This window comes from Pogona vitticeps, chromosome 1, assembly GCF_051106095.1.
Source record: "Pogona vitticeps strain Pit_001003342236 chromosome 1, PviZW2.1, whole genome shotgun sequence".
Lineage (NCBI taxonomy): Eukaryota > Metazoa > Chordata > Lepidosauria > Squamata > Agamidae > Pogona > Pogona vitticeps.
This window is the reverse complement of record NC_135783.1, coordinates 193,539,666-193,563,994: the sequence shown is the minus strand read 5'-3', so window position 1 is coordinate 193,563,994 and position 24,329 is coordinate 193,539,666. Positions and strand designations below refer to the sequence as shown.

The 24,329-nt window shown below is 41.9% G+C and overlaps 1 long non-coding RNA gene across 1 annotated transcript in view; it reads right to left on the bottom strand.

The window, feature by feature from the left end:
* Positions 1 to 2,399: 2,399 nt before the first annotated feature.
* Positions 2,400 to 24,329, bottom strand: part of LOC140702276 (uncharacterized) — a 41,981-nt gene continuing 20,051 nt past the window's right edge. Inside the window, exons 2-3 of the long non-coding RNA XR_012081389.2 lie at positions 8,605 to 8,739; positions 2,400 to 2,847 (exon numbers count right to left, since the gene is read on the bottom strand). This is a non-coding gene — a long non-coding RNA (uncharacterized LOC140702276). The remainder of the gene's footprint in view (positions 2,848 to 8,604; positions 8,740 to 24,329) is intronic.

Genomic DNA, 24,329 nt, shown 5'->3' with positions numbered 1-24,329 from the left:
TTTGAACTGTGCCTGGAAATAATTCAGCAGCCATCGAAGCCACTGTAACAGGGGGGTTGTATGCTCCCTGCAACCAGCTCCAGTCTACAATCAGGCTGCAGTGTTCTGTAGAGCAGAGGTCCCCAACCTCCGGTCCATGGCCCGTGATGGTCTGTGGCCTGAGCTGGACCGGGCCACTGAGACAGACCTCCCACCCCGCCCCACCCCCTGCACAGCTAATTTGCACATGGGCGTGTGCTCCAGCGCGCCCATGCAAGCATCGTACTGCTGTTTGTGCATGCGCATGAGCACACACACCTGCGCAACCACCACACCACTGTTTTGTGCATGCGCACGAGTGCATGCCCGCACAAGTGCTGCGCTGCTGTTTGTGCATGCACATGTATGCTCATTCTCACACATGCGCACATGCGTACTAGTGCAGGGGTGCCCCACCTTCCCCAGCTGGTCCGTGGGGTAGAAAAGGTTGGGGACCCCTGCTGTAGAGTATAGCTACTCCTAAACAAGGCATGGACTCCAGAGCTCTGTGGCAGCTGCACTAAGTCTGCCTATCAATGCCGAGACGTTTGAGAAATTTGACGATTCTCACTCAATTTGAAAGAAAAGAAATCCCTTCCAAAAAGGATTTCCAAAGAAGCAGAAATGATAGAGAAACTCTCATGGGTGACATTCAGGATGTTTGTGCTTACTTTACTTCTGAGGTCACTACTTATCCCTGTCACCAGGTCATTTATGAACAGGTTGAAAAGCACCAGTCCAAGGACAAACCCTTGGGACACACCACTCTTCATCTCCATTGTGAAAATTGCCCATTGACATCTACTCTCTGTTTCCTGGTTCTCAACCAATTCTCAGTCCATAAGAGGACCTGCCCTCTTATCCCCTGACTGGAGTTTTCTCAGCAACCTTTGGTGCAGGACCGTGTCAAATGCCTTCTGAAAATCCAGATAGACAATATCCACTGGTTCGCCTGCATCCACATGCCTGTTGACCTTTTCAAAGAATTCTAAAAGGTTTGTGAGGTAGTAACCATGATTGGATATTTACACAAACTGTTTCACAATAACTTTTTCCCTGAAAGTTCTAATGTTCGTGTGTATCTCAGCAGTAAAAGTTGGTGCAAGAAGGTGGTTGGAGATTATGGGTGATGGTTTTCTGTTGCATTTGCTGGGGTTCATTATGAGTGCAAGATTTACCAATAGCATTGAGTAAAAATGATTTTTCAGGTATCGGAGTCTCTGTGCGCAATTCAACAAATTGCTTTCACCAATCTTGATAGTTCACAGAAGTATAACTGTGTAGAGTTCCAGTTCAACCCAAAGGTCATCTAGTCCAATCCCCTGTTCATGTGGGAAATCCACAACCAAAGCTTCATTCTGTATAAAAACTTCTAATCAGAGAGGAGTCACCACTTTCTTTGGGAGTCTTCTGTCAAAGAGCTCTTATCATTAGCAAGTTCTTTGCTGAGTTTGATTGTCCTCTCCTCTTCCAATTTTAGACCATTACTTCAGGTCTTACCCTTTGGGGTTACAGAAAATAACTTCTCTATCTTCTACAGTATAGTCATTTAAATAGATGTAGATGGCTATCCTCTCACCTGCAGTCTTCTGCAGGTTAAACATAACCCGTCTTCCTCTGCTGTGCCTCATGACTTAGTTTCCTGACCTTTCACCATTGTGGTTGCTCTTCTCTTCATACACTTGTCAACATTCTTAAACTCTGGTGTTCAGAACTGAACACATTACTTCAGGTAAGGTCTGACCAAAGCAGAGCAGAGCAGTAATATTGCATCCCTTGATCTGGACACTTGTGATGTGCACTAGCACTGAATTACCTTTTTTGTTGCCATATCTAGGTAAAGGTAAAGGTTCCCCTTGACAATTTTTTGTCCAGTCATGTCTGACTCTAGGGGGCGGCGCTCATCCCGCCACCCCCTAATGTTTGGTTTATTTCAACATAACCAACAAGAAGGCACTCACACATGTTCTTAAATATGGAAACCAGTGGTATGCTTTATTCAGAACAACCTGAAAGTTTGCTACTGCTAAAGAGAGTAAATATGTTTCAATGAGTCAATTTTGGTTTTTTGTGACTATTTCCAGAGCTGTCTTCTAGGTATAAAATGACCAAAAGTACCTTACCATTCATTCCTTAGGGGTTTTTGTAGCCATATGGCTTATCCAAAATAGGAAATCCAATTAGATTTGCATAAGCCTGGAAGGCAGGAAAGTTTTAAGGGTCAGATCATACTTCTACACTATTAAAGGGCAGGCTGGGTAGGTGGGGCTTGTCAGCCATGGAAGGCAGCCCATGTAGGAGAAGGAAAACTCCAACTTCAAACCTCCACTGCCTTGTGGCTATATCCACTCATGGAAAAGGCTTCAGGAGTTAACCTCGAGGCAAAATCCGGAGCCTGAGTCCCGGAGGCAGCATGTGTCGTTCTGCCAACTCCTGCGACGTTGCTGGAACCAGTTGTATTGGCTCTTGCCTTTCCATTGGACCATTTCAGCAATGTGGAGAGGGGGGATCTGCTGTTTGGGTAACAGCCTATCCTCCATATTACCTTACCCGGGCTTCATGCTCTGGAGAGGACACTCCTCAGTTCAGAGCATGTCACCATAGTCTCTCGAGACTGAGGGATGCCTATGATGATGATGACTTCTGAGGTGACTGGGGTGGGGGGAGCTTCCGTACCTATCTTATCTTTTGTTGTTCCACGATCTCCAAGGCAGTTTGCACTATCCTCCCTCCCCTCCCTGCAGTTCAGTGGGGAAGGGGCCCTGAGGCAACTCTAAGGCTCTCTGATTAGGGAAGGCAGCCGGGAAAGCTGCAGAATGAAGAAGAGCTCTGAAAGAAAAACAAAAGGAGAAACTGATCACCTTTGGTCCTTTTGGGATGTTAGGGTAAGCTCCAAAAGATCACCGAAAGAAATTTGAAGGGACTCAGAGAATGAGGCAGGAAAATGGAAGCCTATTTCAAGGAGAAGTAAAACTGTGGGGAAATTGAACGGCAAATTATGGCACAGCATGATATTTGCCTCCCCCACCCCCCACCCCCGGGGCTGAGTACAACGTTAGTCTCCCTGCTACCTGCTACTTAAAGGGAAGGAATTGTATTATAAACAGATTCGAGAGAAACAAAATATATCCACAGTGACATCTCCAAAATTTAACACTCAGGAGATGCTCAGAAAGGGGCTAAACCCTGAAGAATCGGCACTGAACCAAAACGTCTCCGAAGACATCTTTCTGAAAAGCATCCTGATATGTGTTTGTTTGCTTCACTCTCCTGTCAGAACCTGATGAGGATACCTGGCTCCCCCAGGAGTCCGACAGAAATGTACAGAGCTCCCAGGCAAAGAACAAACATCCATGATTCGTCATAGCTGACATTCTCCCAGTAAAGTGTTAATCGTGGAAGGGGATTATAAATTGGTAGTCATGTTCACTTTGACTTAAATTAATTTGCTTTATTTCTGATAATTAAAATCGGTTTTGGCATCTACACAGATAAAATTGATTCGTTTCCTTTCTTTCTTCTTCTGAAAAAAAAAATGTAATACATTGCTAAATTGATGGCTGCAGTCATCAGAGAAATTATTCTAAATTTCAATGGGGTGCCACCTGGTGTCATATATTCTGAAGAACAAAAGTTGGGAGGGGAGCACTGTAGAAAAAAGCAGAACTTAAAATAATGTTTCATCACCAGAAAGGAGTAAACCGGGAGGATGATTGTAATATAAAATGTATAGATGAAATGATGCAGTGATAAAGTCTCAACAATGCAAAAGAAATGATCATGGTCACAGTGCACTAAGTGACACATTGCTAAACACTTTTAAAAGGTGGTGCTCAAAATTAATACGTAAAGGCACAAAGTAGTACTTGTTCACAATCATCAACCCAAATATAGTGATGCCTCACTTGACAACGATAATCCGTTCCGTTTAAATCACTGTTAAGCAAAATCATTGTCAAGCGATAGTAAAAAAAACCCTATTGAAATGCATTGAAAACTGGTCAATGTGTTCCAATGGGCGAAATACCTCATAGGGCAGCCATTTTCCGATGCCTGTAAAGCGAAAAATCCATCCTGAACACAGCGGGGAGCCATTTTGCACAGCGGGGAGCCATTTTGAAACCCCCACCAGCAGCTGTTTTTGATTGTCACTAAGCGAAAAATCAGTTCCCCAAGCAGGGAACCGATTGTCATCAAGCGGATTTTCCCCATTTAAACATCATTTTGCAATTGCAATAGCAATCACAAAAAACTCATCGTAAAGCAGATTCGTCATGGAGCGGGGTAATCGTCAAGCGGGGCACCACTGTATAAATAAACTGATTTACAAGTGAAGTGTTTTAAAAAGCCCCTCCTGGCCACTTTTTAAAACATTCACTTTTCAGCCAAATAAATTGATTCTGCCCATGCATTGTGTCCCTGAGAATTTATAAATTGAGGCTCTTATTGACAGTGGAATGGCACTTTAAGTTTTATGACTATTGTGACCGGTGCAGTAAACTGACATGTTTATGTTAGTGTGACATTAAGAGAGTAGAGGAGAGTCTCATCTGGGGACCAGATCATGGATTGACAATTTTCTTCCGGCCACCCTAGAAATCTGTCAGTGGTAGGAAAGTACAGTGGCTTCTGATGACAGAGATGGGTGTCAAGAGAAGTAAGTTGACTCCAAGTTCACTGGTATTATCTAGTTACATAGTGTTGTGGACTTGTTTCTCCCACATGTGGGTACGCATGTGCAAACATAACACTTATGTGGAGATGAAACTCCTTCTAAACACAGTTTGTCCAGCAAGTAAGTAGATTTAGGGATCCCAGGTTTAAATAATGAACTCTACATTTATTATGGTCTTGCTTCCTCCTAGGGTTTCAACACTAAAATCAAGTGCTGACCCGTGCCATTGAGCAGTTCACACCATCCTATGTTCAAGGACTGTGACCTTCTTGTGCACTGAATGCTGGCAGCTAACCTTAACACCTATTTTTAATGAATTGTCAGATCCATTTATCACTCCTGGAATGCTGGCATGCCTGACACTGACAGGCAACAAACGCTTTAGGGGGAAAGCAGTCTGCTTATTCACACCTCAACGTTCTCACTCTCTGTGTGATTCAGACTCTTTCCCCTTATTTATGCTTCCTGCCTTTGATTCTTTCTTATAGCAGAATTTCCAGTTACTTCTAAGAGATACTACATAAGATGTAAAGCATTCCTGTCAAGGATGATTGGTGTATGTACAGAATTAAGTGAAATGAGGCTGCCGACTGCTTGTCACCACTTAAATTGGTCCTGAGTTTCCTTTGCTCCCCTATCAAGACATCATAGGGTATTTAGCCTTTCTACAAACAAGAAAATCTGGTATCCTCTTATGCTTTCTGGTGTGCCTTTGTACCACATGTAAAAATGTGGAAATCTGTCATTATCATTCCCAATTTCTAACTTCCATTCTCCTTCCCCTCTATGGACCGGTCTGCAAGATGCCTTTCTTCTTCTGTATGCAAATTCACACATGCTTTGTTGCACATTTTTCAAAATCAAGGCATTCTTGTAGACCGTTTCCTAAGATGCACACTCTCGTACATATTTCTTGTGTCAGTTAGGGTGTGTATTTGGGCTTGCTGCAAAAGGTACTCAATGTTCACCATGTGACTTTTCTGAAACATATGTTTTGTTCTGTTCACAAAACTCCAACACACACAAAATGGACCCCAAGCCTTATAGAGGTCCCAACACAAGGGGCCTTCCATTCTGCTGTTAGTCCTGGAAGAGACAAAACTGGCACATTTGGTGTAGAACTGCAACTCTAGCAAATGTATTTTATATCCTTAGACCTCTGCCAGGAGAACTATAGTTGTTCTTGTCATAGTGATGGTGGTGGTGGAGAAACCTGATCTTTCATGGGCTACTGTTCCCCACATCACATTCTTCATCACCTGCTTACCGTATTTTTCCATGTATAAAATGATACTTTTTCCTTAAATAATTTAAGAAAAAAATGAGGGTTGTTTTATACAGGGAAGGCAGCTCTTTACCACTGCCTTTTGTGAAGGCATGGGGCTTTAGCAAAAAGAAGGGAGAGCCATTGCTCCCTTTTTGCTAACCTCCGTGCCTTCTGTCCTTTTTGCTAACCTCCATGCCTTCTCAAAAGGTGAGGGTGCGCTGGAGCCGTAGACGGCTCCCTTTCCTTTTTGCTAAAACCAGCCCGCCCTTGCCTTTTGAGAAGGCACAGAGGTTAGCAAAAAGGAAAGGGAGCAACGACACCCCTTCCTTTTTGCTAAACTCCGTGCCTTCGCAAAAAGCGAGGAAAAGCGGCAGTCACTTCGACAGCCGCTTTCCTTGCCTTTCGTCAAGGCGCGGGGCTTCGCAAAAAGGGAGCCCTTTGCTCTCTGCTCTTTCTAATTTGGGGTTAGAAAAAGGGGGCGTTCGTCTTATACTTTGGGTCATCTCATACATGGAAAAATATGGTATTTACCCCCCAAAAAAACTGGCTGGCAGTCAAGAAGCAGATGAAAATAGTAACAGCAGAAACTGAAAGACTTGTTTTTTGGATCCCACCTCCCAGAATTAACTAGCCACTTTGGCCAGCACCTGGAGGACCATTTGATGCCCATCCTGACACTAGACAGTAGGGCAGTAGATCCTTCATTTTAACCACCACAGCAGCTTTACATGTTGGAAGGATCTTCTGAATTTGTAACCTGGCTAAGGAAACTATTTCTAGCTGTAGTACACATTACTCTACATTTTGCAAGTCACCCAAACTATTGAGCACTAATTGTATTGCCCTACAAAGCAAACCACCATTACAAGTCTATCAGCCCAATCCTGCCTGTTAGCTTTCATCCAGTCCCTCTCTCTCTCTCTCTCTCTCCCCCCCCCCACACACACACACTGTCTTGGCTAAAATTACAGAAAGAATTTCAGTCTTACAAACACAAATCACATAGACCTAACTCCATGAGGAAGGCATAACGTATGTGCAAGCTTTCCCACGCACTCAGAGACATTCCATATGTTTGTCACAAGCCAATAGGTCTAATTACTGGCACTTTCTGGGATCAAGAAAGATCCTGAATTCAAACTCTGTGAGGCACCAACTGGCTGGAGATGCAACTTCTTCAGCCAGTCCTGTACGGCAGTGCTTCCAGGTTCACAGAATTCTTGCACCGTAGAATAGCAGATAAACCTTAGGGCAGGGAAGGGAAAGATGGAATGGTCCAGATGTGACTGGACTAGAACATCTTGGGACTGATGACAGCTGCAGAGTCACAACTTTGGGAGGGCCACTTTGCCTCCACACCTACCGAATGGATGGGAGGAGCTTGGTTTATGGTGAGAAACTGAGAGCCACAGATGGGAGCATCATTCCGCGGGCTGAGCAGCTGCTGCCACTGAGAAATCTGCTAGACTTTTCATTGCAATGTTAACATTTACAATGGGACTTCTTTTCCCCCACCAAACGTGCTAGGGAGAGTACTTGCCTTCCATCATCTGCCCTTCCCCATGTTCCTGCGACATGTGCATCTCTCCTCTTTCTGCAGTAACAGTGTGCACTGAGTCCTCTACACGGTGGAGGCAGTTTGCTGACATTTTCTCAGCCTCTGACAAATTATGCAGCCCTAGGATGCCAGCTCAAGGGTAATCTAGACAGATAGCAGGCGGGCAGAGTGAAAGATATGCGTAGCCATGCGACGGCATGAGCGAACAAGAGAGGCTTTCGCGAAGAAGGGGCAAAGAAGCCTCCCCTGAGTCTGCACCTCCTCCCTTCCTCAAGCGGATTAAACAAGGGATTTAGGCAAAGGACACGGAGCGACAGATTTGGTCCCATCCATATGCAAGACTCGAATCCCAAGACTCATGCAAAACAGGAGCTCTTTCAGGACTATGCATTAGAAGGGGAGAATGCATCATCTCAGCAAAATGAGTACATTCTTGGTATGATTAGACATAGGGCTGTAATTCCCCTGGCATGTCTAGTTCTGTCTTTGAGCTAAGAATCTATGCTTAGCGTCGGTTTGTGCTAGTTGGCATGGTCTAATAGTAGCATATGGGCTGCACTGAAAAAAATACATTTTGAGAGCTTCCATACTTCATTTCATAGCTATCTTTATTGTGTAATTTATTACATGACTGAATCCCTTCTTGCTTGAAAACTGTTCTTCTGTAACAGATGTCACTTTTCTTTTGCCTGTTCAGTTATGATAAATGTTCGGTTATCAAATATTATGAGTCAATAAAACAAACCACTCTTTAGGTTATCAAACATATTTGCTTTATATTGTACCATACTGAAAAATTTGCATTGCATTATGTCTTTCCGTCAGCACTCCCAGTATAGGTTTCATTCCCACCTCCCTACTTTGGACTACATTTAAAAGAAACAAAATCTTTGACAATACAAGTTTGAGGTCCTATATTTGTAACTTCCTTTCTTGATGGCATTTTGTTGAATGACTGCATTTCTTACGCTTCCATCCAGCGAGATGCAGAAAATCAAACACTGAAGTGCTGAAACACCCTCTCAGCTGAGCAAAGGTCTAAGCAAACAACCATGTCCACATCATTCCAAATGCTCATACGGTTACCTTCAGATGCCTCCAGATGAGGCTCTTATTAGGCTGTCCTCCTCCCTTGGTCACAGAATTGTCTGGGGTCCTGATAAGGGCTCATGCTTGCTGTCTTCCCTTGTTTTTCCATCATTTGTTTGCTCTCACCTGGAGCTGGAAGGAAAGAAAGAAAGAAAGAAAGAAAGAAAGAAAGAAAGAAAGAAAGAAAGAAAGAAAGAAAGAAAGAAAGAAAGAAAGAAAGAAAGAAAGAAAGAAAGAAAGAAAGAAAGAAAAGAGTACATTCTTGGTATAAATAGCTCTACAGTATCTTTTGAAACACTAGCACAAAGGGAGTCTCTCTTCTGAACTACCCATATCGCCCACAAATATAACTACACTGCATAGTGACAGTAGTTTGGTTCCACTTTAATATGCCTGGATGCATCCTGTGGAATTCTGGGAAATTATAGTTTGGTGATGATCTATCTATCTATCTATCTATCTATCTATCTATCTATCTATCTATCTATCTATCTATCTATCTATCTATCTATCTATCTATCTATCTATCCGTCCATCCATCCGTCCGTCTGTCTATCTGTCTATCTATCTATCGCCTGCCACTCTCCAGGGAAACAGTCTACAGAGACGTGCTGGCTGTACGGCTTGGAGACGGGGATGAGCACCCCGTTCTAGAGTCGGACTAAATGTCAAGGGGAACCTTTACCTTTACCTTACTCTCCTTAAAAAGGACTAACGGTGGCTTACAAGAATTTAAATACAGTATTTAAGATTACTAGCAGTTATACAATACTGAAAGGATCAATGAGTACCATACCTGAAAACATAAACAACACCAAAACACATCCATGCAGTAAGGTACAACAACAATTCATTTTAAAAAGCCCACTTGGGAGCCAGTGAAAAGCTTGCCTGAAGAGAAAGGTCACTTGTCTGCTTGTGGAAGGACAGCAAAGATGGGGCCAATCTGGCCTCCTGTGGGAGGGAGTTCCAGAGTCTGGGAGCAGTGACAGAGAAGGCCCTCTCCTGTGTCTCCATCAGACTCAGCTTTGAAGGTAGCAGGACCAAGAAAAAGGCCTCTCATCATGATCTGAACACTCAAGTCGGAGGTATGGTCCTTGAGATAGCCATTTAGGGATTTATAGGTTAGAACCATTACTTTGAATTCTGCCTGGAAATGGATAGGCAACCACTGTAGTCATGTGATCCCTGTGCCCCAGTTAGCAATCTGGCTGCTGCATTTTGGATCCACTGAAGTTTTCTGACAACCCCACATATTTATTTATTTTATTTATTTATTCGATAGTGTGCTACATTACTCCAGCTGGGATGTAACTAAGGCATGGGTCACCATGGCCGAATCAGGCCTCTCCAGGAATGGGTGCAGCTGGTACACTAGTTTGAACTGTGCAAAGCCACTCCTGGCCACAGCCAAAACCTGAGCATGAGTCCAGGATTATCTTCACGCTGCGCAACTAGGTTTTCATATGGAGTGCAACCCCATCCAGTACAGGTTGCATCCCTCTTCCTTGATTTGCCTTTTGACTGACATGGGGCACCTCTGTCTTGTCTGGATTAAGTTTCCATTTATTCACCCTTATCCAGTTCATTACTGACATTGGACACTGATCTAGAGCTGAAGCCACTTCCTCAGATTTCGATGGGAAGGAGAGAGGCTAGGATGTCATCTGCATGCTGGTGACACTGAATCCCAGTACTCCAGACAACCTCTCCCAGCCGTTTCATTTAATGTTAAATAATATAGGAGACAAAACAGGACCCTGAGGGACCTCACAGGTCAGGGTATTAAACAGGATTCTGTCAGCACCACCTTCTGAGTTCTCTCTTCCAGGAAGGACCAGAGCCACTATAAAAGACAGCTTCCAAATCCCATCCCAGAGAGATGAGCCAGGAGAATACCATGGCCAATGGTATCGAAAGCTGCTGAGAGGTCCAGCAGAACCAACAGGGACACACTTCCCTTGTCCAATTCCTGTCATAGATCATCCACCAAGGTGACCAGAGCAGTCTCCAATCCATAACCAGGCCTGAAGCCATGTTGAAATGGATCTGGATAATTTGTTTCATCCAGGAACCCCTGGAGCTGAGAAGCCACAACCACTGCTCCAGCACTTTGCCCAAGAAGTTAGAGAGAGGCTTGTAGTTATTAAGTATTGTGATATCCAAGGAGAGCTTTTTCAACAATGGTCTTACGACTGCCTTATTTAAGCATGCTGGGCTCCTACTCTGTTGCAAGGAAGCATGCTCTGCCAGGGAGCTCCACTGCCCTTCCCTGAACTACAACAGATTGTGGATATGAAGAATATGCTGGGTATATATGCTGTGGGTCTTTATGATGGCAATTTTAATTGTATTTTAATCGTATTTTAATTGTATCTTAATCATTTTATATTTTATTGTATTGAATTTTAATTGTAAGCCGCCCAGAGACCTTTGGGTAGAGTGGGTGGCATATTAAATAAATAAATAAATAAATAAATAAATAAATAAATAAATAAATAAATAAATAAATTCTGGCATCGCTGCCCTTAACACAACACTGAGCACTTCAGAAGCTGTGTCAGGAAAATGCCCCTCGGTGTTTCTGAATGATTCCCTTCGCCTTGGAACATGGATGAACATTGTGTGGAGAGTGGCCATGGGACCCAATAGGATTTGCTTTGTCAGAGGGAGGAGAAACGGCATTGCTTAATGAGGGTGGGGGCTCTAGAGGAGCCTCCACAATTCATTTCATTTTTCACCTCACTATGGCCCCTTTTCACATCAGCTATCATAAAAAGAATTTCTGGATCGCTTGAGCTTTGAACTTGTCCACCTATTGCTTTGGAATGGCATGTTTTTAAAAGCTCTTGTAAAACTGTACATTTAGTAATTTCAGAAATTTTATATTCCAGTAAGATTATGTGCTACAGTTGCATTTCTCAGCTCTCCATGTCTTGCAAGAACGGTGGGTGTAGCATTGCTAGATAAGGGGGGGGGGCGCAGGATCCATTTGAGTAACCTTCTGGCCCAGGGAGTTTCTGCTCCAGACTAACACAGAGAGCCTAGATCTGGCAACAGGCCTCTTAACAGGGCCAGTCACTCTCGGTCTCATCCTGACTAGCTGGATGGATATCTTTACCACACAGTTCAGTAAACCAATTCATCTTGAATCAGAGGAGACCACCAACCCCACAGACCCCCGCCCACAAGCTTCACAAGTGGGGAAGAAAGTTCAGGATTCCCTAGTTCACTTGCTGATCTGCAAGGCTTTCTTTCACAGAACACACCTCAAGCCCCAAACATAAAGATGTCTGACAACATTGAATCCAGTGCCATCTTGAGTCCAAGAGGTCTGGAATTGGGTAAATTCATGCAGGGGAGGGGAGGACTAATTAGGGAAAGTTCCTCACAGGCTTTACAGTGAGCTATCCTAGCAATCAGGTAAATTAGAGTTTACCTGAGAGTTCTCTTTTCCAGATTCTTACCAGTACTGGCACCATACGATGCCTGGATCTCCTCCTGTGAAGCAGCCCAGCCAGATAATTTATTGCCATCACATTACAAAAATCAGTGTTTCCAGTTTTGTCTCTCCCAACTCAGTGGGAGAGAAGGGTGAAGCCTGCTCTTAGCTGTAAGACTAACAACTTCACCAATCCATGCATGCCGCTTCACAGAGTAAACCACTGAGATAGTATTAATTTTAAAAATATATTTGCTTTTAATTCCTCGCACAGAAACAGGCATGGCGGTGGGTCATCCCTTATCATCTACATCTTCTTTGCCTTTCCTTGACACAATTCAAGTACTATTTATCCCAGATCTGCTGGAGTACCCAGCACAAGTTGTCAATATAGAGAGAAATATTACCTCTATTAACCCTGTGCTGAAAGAAAAATTCATCCCAGATGCTATTTCTCATCATGGGAGATTTCTGTCAGTCGCACTACCTAACAGCTCTGTTGAGTTCAACATTTCTTCCCATAAAAGAGGAATCGGCCTTTTTACTACCATTCAGAAATGAATAATACCGAGATCTCCCCTTATTGAATTCAAAGCAGCACTGTGTTATAATATTATGTACCATTGTGCACTTTGATGCTAAGGAGGATTTAAGAAGAAAAAGACCTTCCTTTCTGTGAGTTGAAAAAAATTAGTACAGAAGTTGCCTCACACATACTGTAGTTATTAAGCAAAGAGCTTAGCAACAGAAAGGACACCATCCGTGACCAATCCCTGTGGCAGTTCCCCTAACTCATGGAGTGCTCCTGAGTATCCTGTGAGGTCCAAAATCTTGGGGTGGCCAAGAAATCCTGGCCATCAACAAGCAAACTCTGTGGTCAGCTGTAACCTCTTCCAGATAAGACCGTTTTGGAGGGACATTTCTCTTAACTCATGTGAAATTACATCACGGTATCCTTGGCCACCCTCCCCCCCATTCATTTCCTTTAGCCTTAAAATTCATGGGGATATTAACTAAAATCAGCATTACACATCTGTCTCTAACTAAAGCCAGCATTACACAGGTATCTGCAAAAGCACAGAGGGCTTCTTCTGGAATTGAAGAAGAGCTTGAACCCAACTTGTATGCTTATAGCTGCTTCCATCTAAGAAGCTTGCCTGGCCTCCACACCATCAGCCAGGTGAATTTGAGACATTAAAAACAGCACCTACGTTTGGAACAGCCCACAAGAACTGGATGCACAGCCTTGAAGATGAGGATTTATCATCAAAAGCTTGTTCTTTGTTATTTTTATTTTAGTTTTTTTGTTAGTTTTATATTCTTAATGGTCAATTAAAGGTATCACCCACTCGGGCATTTGTATCCTTCCAGAATTCAGATCCAGCTGTCTGGGCCTCCATGGACTCCCATCTTTCCAGCTTCTAAAGTTTTCTGTCATTAACATTCTACCCTGCCTTTGTCCATACTATTTCACTTCACAGGAGGGCAGGATGGTTCATATATTAATAAGATCAGTGTGTATTTTCTGCGTATGTAAGATCAATGTGTATTCTAACAAATTCTGATGTTACACAGTTTTGTTTTTTAAAGGAGGGCTGTAGTTGTTGGATATAATGTCATGCTGATGTTAAGGATGAGTTTGAATGTAAGCTATCCCCCTTATTTCCAAAGTACAATTTCTCATGATAGGAGGCAGCCTCCTATGGACCAAATCTTTCATCCTGCCTCTGTTTTCTTTTGGAGAAGCTTCTGCTTTCAACACCTTTTTCCATTTCATGCCATTTCGCCACCACATTGGTGTTTCTCATGGGGGGGAGGAGGACACAATAGCTACTTAACCTAGCAGAACCAGACTATTTTCCCTTGATGACTAAAATATTACAAATATGAGATACATTTTTCCTCAATTTTTTTCTCCATCCTATGTTTTAGAGCATTTTAATAAATATAATATATTAATAGGTGGCAGTTCCCCTAACTCATGGAGTGATATATATAGATATAGCAAGTTAAAAGAAATCTAGGTGCATGTCCGGATAGCTCAGTGGTTTAAGTATCTGGCTGTGGAGCCAGAGGTTAGGGGTTGTGCTTCCTGAAAGGAGATGGGCAAGCCAAGCAATCTCAAGGGAGCCCCAGAAAAAGAGAAGGGTAAGCCTTCTGTACCTAGAAGACCTTAGGAAGGGTTGCCATAACTCAAAATCAACTTAAAAGCACCCAATTATTGATTAGATGGAAGGAATTGGCAATGAAAGTCATGAAGCTGTCTCGGATCTGCTGGTGAACAGGACAATATTATTGGCATTAGATGCTATTTCATGATTATCTTTGAAAACCTTGCGTATAGGCATCTTTTTTAAAACCATGGTCTCAATGTCGATGCTTTTAAATCTTGTTATAACTTGAGAGTGAAAGACATTTGATAGCGCTAACAAAAGGAGCAATTACATACCAGCAGGAACATTTAAAATATGAAAGTTTTGAAAGGCTGTTATTTTGTGGTGCAGTAGAAGAATCTGTGTAGACATCATTAATCATCTTTATGCCCATTGAGTGCTGTGTGTTGATTGTACATAAGCACCTGCTGCACCAATCTTTTCCTTCATTGTTCTCTTCATTGCTTGTTTAGAAGACAAGTTGCTTGGAGCCAGACACCAATCTATTTTTATTATTGCCTAAACAACGGCAGAAGGCTCCTGACCCTTTCACTCAAGCAAGAGAAAATCCTAGAAGCTGACTCTTTTTTTAAAATAAATTAACCACTTCTCACCCAAACACAAAGCTATTGTCAGGGCTGTTTTTCAACAGGTGTGAATGGCAGTGAGCAGAAGAGGGGATCCTGTAGACCACCTTGATCACTGCCATGGGTGTTGTCAACATTCAGGCTGCCCTTTTGCTATGTAAAGCTTGGCGTCCTTTTTTTCCTGCTGGCAACGTGGGCACAAAATTGTGCAGTGATATTGGGCCATTCCCCGACTTTTTGAATCATGGGTACAGAAGAATAATATCTCACATTCCTAAACCAGAAGATTTTTTTTAAGAATTGAATTCATTATATAAATGGCTTGAGTCACCAGAGAGTGCTTGAATAACATAGAATTAAACTAAGATGTAACTGTAAGTTGAAACCTGGAGGGCAATCAAATTGTAGAAAGGCAAAAAGTCAACTTGATATTGCAACATGAACAAACAGATTGGATGGCAGTACATTTTGTGTTCTCCTTCCCCCTCTTTTCCCCCCATATCCCCCTCTACCTTTTGTATTCCTTACCTTATCCCTAGTTGTTAAAAATAAAAAATAAAAATTTAAAAAATTGAATTTCCTGGCTTTTTAAAACAAGAGTTTAAATATGCAGAAGCGACATATAAATCCGATCAGAAATTTCCCTCATATAGAATTACTCAGCAGTAGAAGTTTCCAGAAAAAGAGCATATGATCTGTACTATGGTTACTGGGAGAAGACTGAAGCAAGTACTGCTTGGATGTCGCTATACTCCCTCTATGCCAAAAATTTTGAAGGGCTGTTTTTTGAAACTGAAAAACCAACATATGAGTAAGTGCAACATATACAATGGAGAAACATACACACCCTTTAACCTCTTAATAAACTACATTTGCCAAGCCCACTCCACAGAAGTCAGACTAGAAAGCTATGTTTGAACTAATCTAGACCCTTTCCTTGGGGTAGGCAACTGCAAGAAGAAAAGCTACATCAGACCAAAAGCTCTATGAACATGTTATGTGCAGGTTTTCCAAAAGATGTCTCCTCCTCACTTTTTGAAAAAATAAGAAAGGAAGAGCTGAGAGTTAGAAATGATTATCACTGGAAACCAAGGTCAAAATCATACCTACTATGTAAAACACAGACAATGAAGAAAGACAGAGACAAAAATCAGCTCATTCGAAATGTGGTGTTGGAGGAGAGCCTTACACAGACAGCCCAAAAGGCAGAAAAGAGGGTTCTCAATCAAGTCAAGCCTGAACTCTCACTAGAGCAAAAAAATAAGTAAACAGGCTATCCTACCATGCACATATAATGAGAATGCAGAACTGACCAGAAAGACAATATTGCTGGGGAAATGGGGGACAGTAGGAAGAGGGGAAGATCTAAGATGTGATGCTGTTGTTTTGCAAGATCTGAGCACAGCTGTTAATGACTGGACATTTGAGAGGTTATTAACGTATATACTCACCACACATCAGAAAGTATTTCATTGCACATATCATCTTTGGAGGTTTTTTTTTTCTTAATTACCAGACAATTGTATAGTGACAAAACAGGTGAACAGGTGGAATGGTTGAAATTATGACAGGACACCAAAGCTCCACCGACATTGTGTAAGAACACCCCCAGCAAAAAATAATAATTTCAAAAAGAATAGAGAATACTCAGAAGTTCACATTGTGAATTTTTAAAAATTTACTTTTTTTTTCTTTTTGCTGTGGATGGTCTTACTTGATATTAGCAGAGCTAACAGTTTTAAATACTTTTACAACCGGATACAGAATCCTTTTGCAATGCCTGTTTGGCTGGGAAGAAATGTAAAAGTTCTTCTCCTGAAAGTCATCTAATTAGGTCCTGACTGACAGAGTCAAAAGTTTATATTGCCTCAGATCTAGAGCTGATTTCCCATTTTAAATCTGGTCTCAGAAATCAAGAGAGAAAATGTTTACTGAAAATACTTAGGGCTGAGAGAAACACAACTGCTCTATGCTTTTATAATGCAGAAATACTTTGAATATGCCTTATAAAACTATGCAAATTCTCTAGAGCAGTGGTTCTTCACCTTGGGTTACTCTGGTGTTTTTGGACTGCAACTCCCAGAAGCCTTCACCACTAGCTGTGCTGGCTGGGGTTTCCGGGAGTTGCAGTTCAAAAACACCTGAGTAACCCAAGGTTAAGAACCACTGCTCTAGAGATACATGGCTAAATGTCCCTTTCTGGGGCTCTGTCACTCCATTACTTTCTTTAAAGCAAGCCTGGATTTTTTTTTACTCCTCAAAGAATTCCTCTCTTTTTATTGTTTCTGTGACTTTTCACTGCCCTCCAAACATCTCCTTTCTTGGCCCATAAAACTGTAGCAATGTATTTACAGTGGAACTCTCTTGCTGGTAAGCCTGTTTCAACCAAATAGTTACTAGTTCTTTTCTTTTGAAAGTGCTTTTTTGAATATCAGTATTTCAGCCCCTGCAGACTGAATTCTTTACAAGATTAAAAAAAAGTGGGTGAGACCAACCATTCTCTTTCAAAATAAGCCAGATTGGTGTTTTCAATTTGTGTGAGCTACTTTAAATCTGAGGACATTTATGGTTGCATGTTTCTCCATGCAGGGGTTGGTGGTTAAAATTCATAACTTGAAAGCATACTATTTACTACATCTGTGACACATTTGGTGCTCATCCAAAGTCCAGTTTCTAAGTTTGGGGTTTTTCTTGTTTTGTTTTTGTTTTTGGTTGCCTCCATTTTTAGAATTGCCTCGTTGAATGTTGATTTTCTCTGTTACGCTACTGTGCAGCTGTAATGTCCATTTAGCTGGAAACAGCTTTCATAGAATTCAATTAAACATATTTCAAGATATCAGAGACTGCACTATTGTTTATTTATTTCCTGTTCCCTCCCCTCCCAAGTATATACTCTTCTTCCGGCAGCAGAAATGCCTTCACTTTTCTTTTGACAAAAAGATGCAATCAGAGAAGTTGTACAGGTAGTTCTGAATTGCATGCAGGTATGACAGCTTGCAATTACAATGCAGCAAGTGTCAGATGGAAAATTGTGATGCAGAGAAATGCCTCCATGTAGCAATTACAGAGGCTCCAAAAGAAGCATAATTAACCATTCTCTTACAAGTTTCATTTGCTATATCAGATACTGTTGTTGTCTCACCAACCTGAACATGAAGCAGAGCTAATAGACATTGCACTCAATTGCCCTTTTGTTACAACCCCATTTTCTTTAATAGTGAATACCTCATCTGAAGTGTTCATTTTTGCTCGTTTTGAATGCATTCATTTTGCAACGCTAAGTGTAAGTTCTGCTTATTAGTACCAAAGCAACCTGTAATACTGTAGAAATAGCCATCTTAGAAACTTATTCCAGATTCTGAATCATAATGGCTAGAAGTCTGAGGATGAGTTTTACATGTGAGAAAGTTAAATAGAACAACTTATCAAAGTGAATTGGCCTTAACAAGGCATGGGCTAGAATAAAACGCATGTATCAGCTTCTGCACCAGGTGCACACTTGGTCATGCTTCTGGCACTTCATTTTGTTGTTGTTATGTGCTATCAAATCACCCCTGACTTATGAAGGCCCTGTGAATGAGCAATCTCCAAACCCTGTGATATTTATAGGCATGCATATACAAAGTTTAGAGGTGGAGAATCACAAAATTTACTTTAGCCTCTAGAGGGCGGGATTAATGATATGATGCAGGACTCAGGAAGAGGAGGGACTGGACTGGTGAGGAGATTAATTGGGTGGCCTTTATATATTTTTTTCCTTTTTCCTTTAAAAGCATTGTACTATCTATTCACTATTGTTGGAGGCCAATTGCTTTTCTTGGGAATTTGGTGCAATTAATGATTTGCCTGGCAGTACTTAATGTTATCCTAAATTTCTTCCATGTACATGACGAGCACCCGAATTGGATTTTAATGTGGCAAAGACGGAGGCAGGCCTTGGTGGGTGGGAGATGGGCTCTCAACCAACCTATTCGCGACCAGGAAAAAACAGCTGAGAATTTCATTGCCTTAAAGAATACCACTCCCTTTCCTGCTTACGAGTAGACAAACCATAGGATTGCACTATCAGGATGTGTCTGATTGAAATAAGCACACAGACGAAATCTTCAAAACTCCAGTGTGCCATTACACCCACGATTAGGAGATCTTCCACATAGGATTTGATACTCTCCCAGAGATGCAGTTTAAACAACTACAAAATTACTAATTAAAACAATCATTGTGTTATAGCTGTTTAATTCACAGCTCATATGGAGTGTCTCTTCCTATTTGAACATATTGCGTGCAGATGTGACATTTCTATGTGCTTGTAAGTCCTCAAAATCAGAACTTGGAAATACTACTTTTTTGACAACCACTCCCATAATCCCCAGCCAGCATAACAATTATTACTTTGGAAGTAACAAAACCAGGTCATGGACCATGCTGGATATGGGATTCTGGGAGATATGGTGGAAAAAAGCATGATTTTCCCATGTTCTGACTCCTGGCTATTTTCCTTACAGTTCTTTGGATGTGAACTTAAATCTGTAGCACACGTTGATGTTCTCTGTAGCTCTGTATGCTCCTGGCATACCAAAGAAAACACTAAGAAGAGGTAACATTTTCAAACAAATTGGACGACATTACAGAACGTGGCTTGACTTTGTTCCTTCTGGAGGGGACATGCTGCTGGAGCAATTGATTTCATTCACTGAAGGAAAGGCTTTGAAGAAATCCAAATGCAAGGGGTTTTTTGAAGCCAGCAAGTAGAAATAGATTCCCGGAGCTGACAACAGCCCTGACAATTAATTACAAGCAAAGGATCAAGCAGGTCAAATCACTGAAATCCCCCACCATGTCACAGAATGACTCTTCCTCATTAGCTCAGTCTGTATTATAGGGAACTGCTCTTTTTTTATGTACCAGCACTCAGAGGATGCCAGGATTTTGTCAATCCTATTCCTCTTCTTTCTTGAATTTTTACCACCAGGAATCGTGATCCCATCATTGATCTTTTCAATAGCATGAATGCACTTCCCTCCCAGAATGCATGAGGAGCCCACCTCGAAGCTCCCGTCAGGACTTCGCGAGATGAAGTGTTCCATTCTGTATCTCGAAGCAGGGCACCCGTAAGGGAAAACGCTGTCTGTTCATTTGAACACAGGTCTACCATCATCTGCATTTGACAAATTACTTTGCTTTTGTTTTGTAATTTGTCAACTGAGAGATAGCATGGCTCTTTCTGCAGATTTCTCAGGCATGAGGTAAATGTTTTATGTGACCTGGGGGAATAATGGTGTAAGAGATGGAAACATATATTTTTACATGTGATCTGAACATCCAACCATTAACTGGATGACCTGCTGAAGCTGTATTTGCTTGTTTGCTCTTATATTTATATCTCACCACTTCTCCAAAAAGTTCAAATCAGCATAAAAGTCTCTTTTCTTCTTACAACAGCTCTATGATGTGGATCATGCAGAGAAAGAACGAATGTCATGGCACAGTGGGGCTTTAAAGCCACATGTCCCAGTCTGCAGCCCAACACTCTTAACCATTAGACCACACAGATCCAGTTTTCGCCACCATCAAGGCAGTAAAGTCCTTAAGCACTGACAATGGAAATGATAATGGATCCTCCTCTATGGTAACAATTATATATATCCCAATGTTTTTTAAAAGACAGAGAGAGATGAGGGATAGAATTTAAAAGCACAACTCACATGGTCTGCATTTCAGAGTGAACTTCTTAACATGTACCTCCTGGTGCATTATTAGAATGCAAGTATTGTTTGTGCTTCTCACTTTTCTGAATTTTGTGGTGCAATTTGCAACCCCATAATGTACCAAACCACATAGTTTAGGTTAAGGATGAGGAACAGGTGGCCACTGTATGTTTCTGTACTTAGGTTCCCATCAGCCTTAGAATGGGTATTCTGTTTAGGTCTGGAAGGAATTGTAATTTAGAACTCAGAAACATCAATTTTGTGAGTGCAGTTCCCAAGATTTCCCAGCCAGCATACTGGGAAAGTTATAGCCCCCAAAAGTAACTTTTCCAAATTCCTCTGCAATCTAAATATATTGGGAGGGACACATATGGCTCACCCCTGTTTTAGAGGGAGCACATTTAGAAAAGCATATTTTGCGACAAAATACAGGGTGGAATGGGACTCATGGAAACACATGACACTGGGATGGAATGGAAACAGATCAATCTGATTTCTTGGGTCCCTCAGGGCTCACAGCACAACCTGAGAGACTTGAGCCAATTTGCTTAGTAAGTACAAACTAGGGGTCCACCATAAAACTCAATGACCATGGATTCTCCACCAAAGAGATGACTTCTGGCAGATATGACTTCTCCATTGAAATAAGTGATGGAAGGGTAACCTCTTCTACCATAAGTGTGACTTAGTATCCTGCTTCCTTTAGGGTCAAATTAGACATTTAGGGGACTGCTAGTTCCTATGATCACAAGTCCTGTTTCCTCCCTTGGGAAACCCGTGGCAACCCCAATCAGGAGATAATCAGTTCCCTGCCCTCACTCCCCTTGGTGCCCAAGAGTCTGAGTTTCATGTCTCAAGAAATCACTCCAGGACACCTGAGAAAGAGGTTTCACTTTCACTTCATCCTCTATTAAGCAAAAAAACCTAGCCCTTTGTTCTCTAATCTATAGGTGTAGATGGGACTCCCACTATTAGGAATAATTATTACAGATATTCAGAAATACCAAATTGGATTTAGATATATATGGAACTGTCCAAATATGGCATTATTGGTTGAATTCTGAATATTTCTGAATCTGAATGCACATTCCTCATAATAACCATGTGCCATTGAGACAATCCTGACATGGCATACTCAAAAGTGGTTGACTCTTCTCTTCTTCCAGGGGCATCCTGGGGACTATGCAGCTTGCCCAAGGCAAGGCCACACAGGTTGGCTCCTTCTGGGATGTCCAGTAGGGGATTGAACTCCCAACTTCTGTCTGTGCAGCGGGAAGCCTCACTCACTTCACTAAGCTATCTAGCCAACTCAATCAAGTGAACTGTAGAGCAAATCCATCCTTCCTGGCACATTTAAAGGGAAAATGGTTGAGACCAATGAAGAGGATGGAGACACAAGTGGGCCAAGGCTGTGCTTTTTGAACCATAATGAAGTGGCTGCCAGGTGCAACTCAGAGCTGAACTATGCAACACAGCTAACATGTCACTAGAAGCAAAGCTCTCCGGAGAGGAAAGCACTGTTTAATCTAACACAAGCTTACTTCAGTCTGCATTTAGCCTGCCTTTTAAATGACCTTTTCTTGCATTTTTTTTAAAAAATTAATCACTGGGAGGTAAGACCAACTTAAGCTTCATATGTCAAACATGTAACTCTGAAAGATCTGGAAAACCAGAGGAATACCATAATGTATTAGAGAGAAACAAACATTTCTCAGTCCTTAGGGAACCAACAGTATTCTGCCATGAATTAAATATACTCCGTTTCTAAATCTCTCAAAATAAATGCCATCACTCCAGAATAGATTGTTAGAAGTCCACAGCAGGAAAGGATCAACCTGGATTGGAAATACTGCCAAACGTCTGCTGTGATAGGAAGAAAACAGAGCATGGCATGACATTCTGCAGCTTTAGGGCTCTTCCAGACACAGCAAAGGTGTTCCGTTCTTGATGAAGGAGAGTGAGATTAGGAGCCCAGAGTTTAACGTGAAAAGCCAGATCTTTGAAAGATGCTTCTCCTTCTGGAGACTTTTTTTTAAAAGTAAGTTAATTAAAAGCTTCCATGTGGGAGACCCTAACATGAAAATTTGCTTCCCATTTAAAGTACTGTGGTGCTAAGCTCCAAAACATGCCCTCATAAGTGACCAAAAACATGGAAAGATGGGCTGGGGAGAGTCACTGAAAGCCACTGAGGATGTCAGCTCATCAGGATTGTAGGAAATGTACCCAAACCAATAGCACAGAATCCAGCACACTGGCACATTGTATCGGAAAGAGCCCTCAGTATTGCCATCTTCTGCGCACCTGTCAAGGAGCAAGACTCACTGAAAACAATGTACTTCTGATCTGGGGCAGGGGAAACAGTCCCTAACAGCATTATAATTAAGCAAATCATATGTATTATCAGCACTTGGAAACAGTCATTTCCATAAGTCTCTAGCCAGCATGAGGTCCGCATAGTGGCTGGATATGTCCCAAGGTGCTCCCAGAAAAATGGAATGGTAAGCTATACTATAAACTAAACGGAGCACTATATCTAGAAAATCCTGAGAAGGGTCATCATAAATCAGAATTGGCACATTACTGTTAGTGTTACTGTTACTATTAACATCTGGAATTTTATGTGAATCCTCAACGTCCTTTTCTCTTTTTTAGTGATGCATGTCCTCTTTTTCGATGAAATGCTACTGACCATTCTGCTGAAGTAGCTTTAGAAAGCAAGTTGTCACAACACGTCGTATCAGATAGGATCAGGGTGAGGATATCAAAAAGATTCTGGGGTGGAAAACTCACACACGCAATATTCCTCCAACAGATATTAACCTCACTGATGAAAAAGTTACAGAAAATTACAGAGACAGATGCTCACCTCACTGATGAAACGATACCACACATAAGTTACAGTAACTGTAGGTTGAGGAGCAAAAGTTATGGTCATTTGAAAAGTTATCTTGCTGAATGTTTGCAACTTCAGTCATCTTATATTTTGCTGACACGGGCTTTTTATTGCAAAGTATCCTATTTTTATCATGATATCGTCCCTTCAAGCTCTCTGAAATTTCCATTAAAATAGATTTCTAGATTGCTATGTAAACACATTTTTTAAAAAGGCACATGCTGCATAAAATCAAGCATGGACTTAACAAGAGCAGCATTCTACTTGCGATCAAACTGTTGTATGGGGAAATAAGTCAAGGCAGTGAGTGAGGACAGCCTCTCTATAAATAGCTGTAGCCTTCTGCAATATTTCCCAGTAGGCAACTTTACGTAATCCAACCAGAATCAATTTGTTAAAAATCTCTTTAAACCCAGAGAGTAGTGCTTAAATCAGAAGCTTTGTGCCATAAGTAGAGAGATAAAGCTGCTTTGAAAGCTCAGTCAGTTAGGTACCTAGCTGCAGAACCAGAGGTTGGGGGTTCAATTCCCCACTGGGCCTCCTGTGAGGGGAGCCAGCCTTCATTTGTCCGAAGAAGGCTTCCATTGGGACAGCCATGCACTAGAAGAAAAGGTGCTAGTGTCTGTCACTCATTTCCAGTGACACTCCTCCCCAATCCCACCCCAGACTGCTATTGGCCTGGGGGAGGGGACGGTCCCACACTGGGTTCAAGATGTGTGAATATGTGAATAGTTAGCTTGCCACGCTCACTTACAGGAGACTCCGTGCCTTTTCCCTGGCGTTCCCTCAGTCCCGCTTCTCAGAGCCAGCTGTGCTCGCTAATGGGCTGTTTGGTTCCCATTCACATTTTGGAGGGGGTAGGGACTTAAATTGCCCTTAAGTTTAATTTTTAGTGAAAGATTTTTTTCCCCAGGTGGTACATGTGTATACTTTGGAATT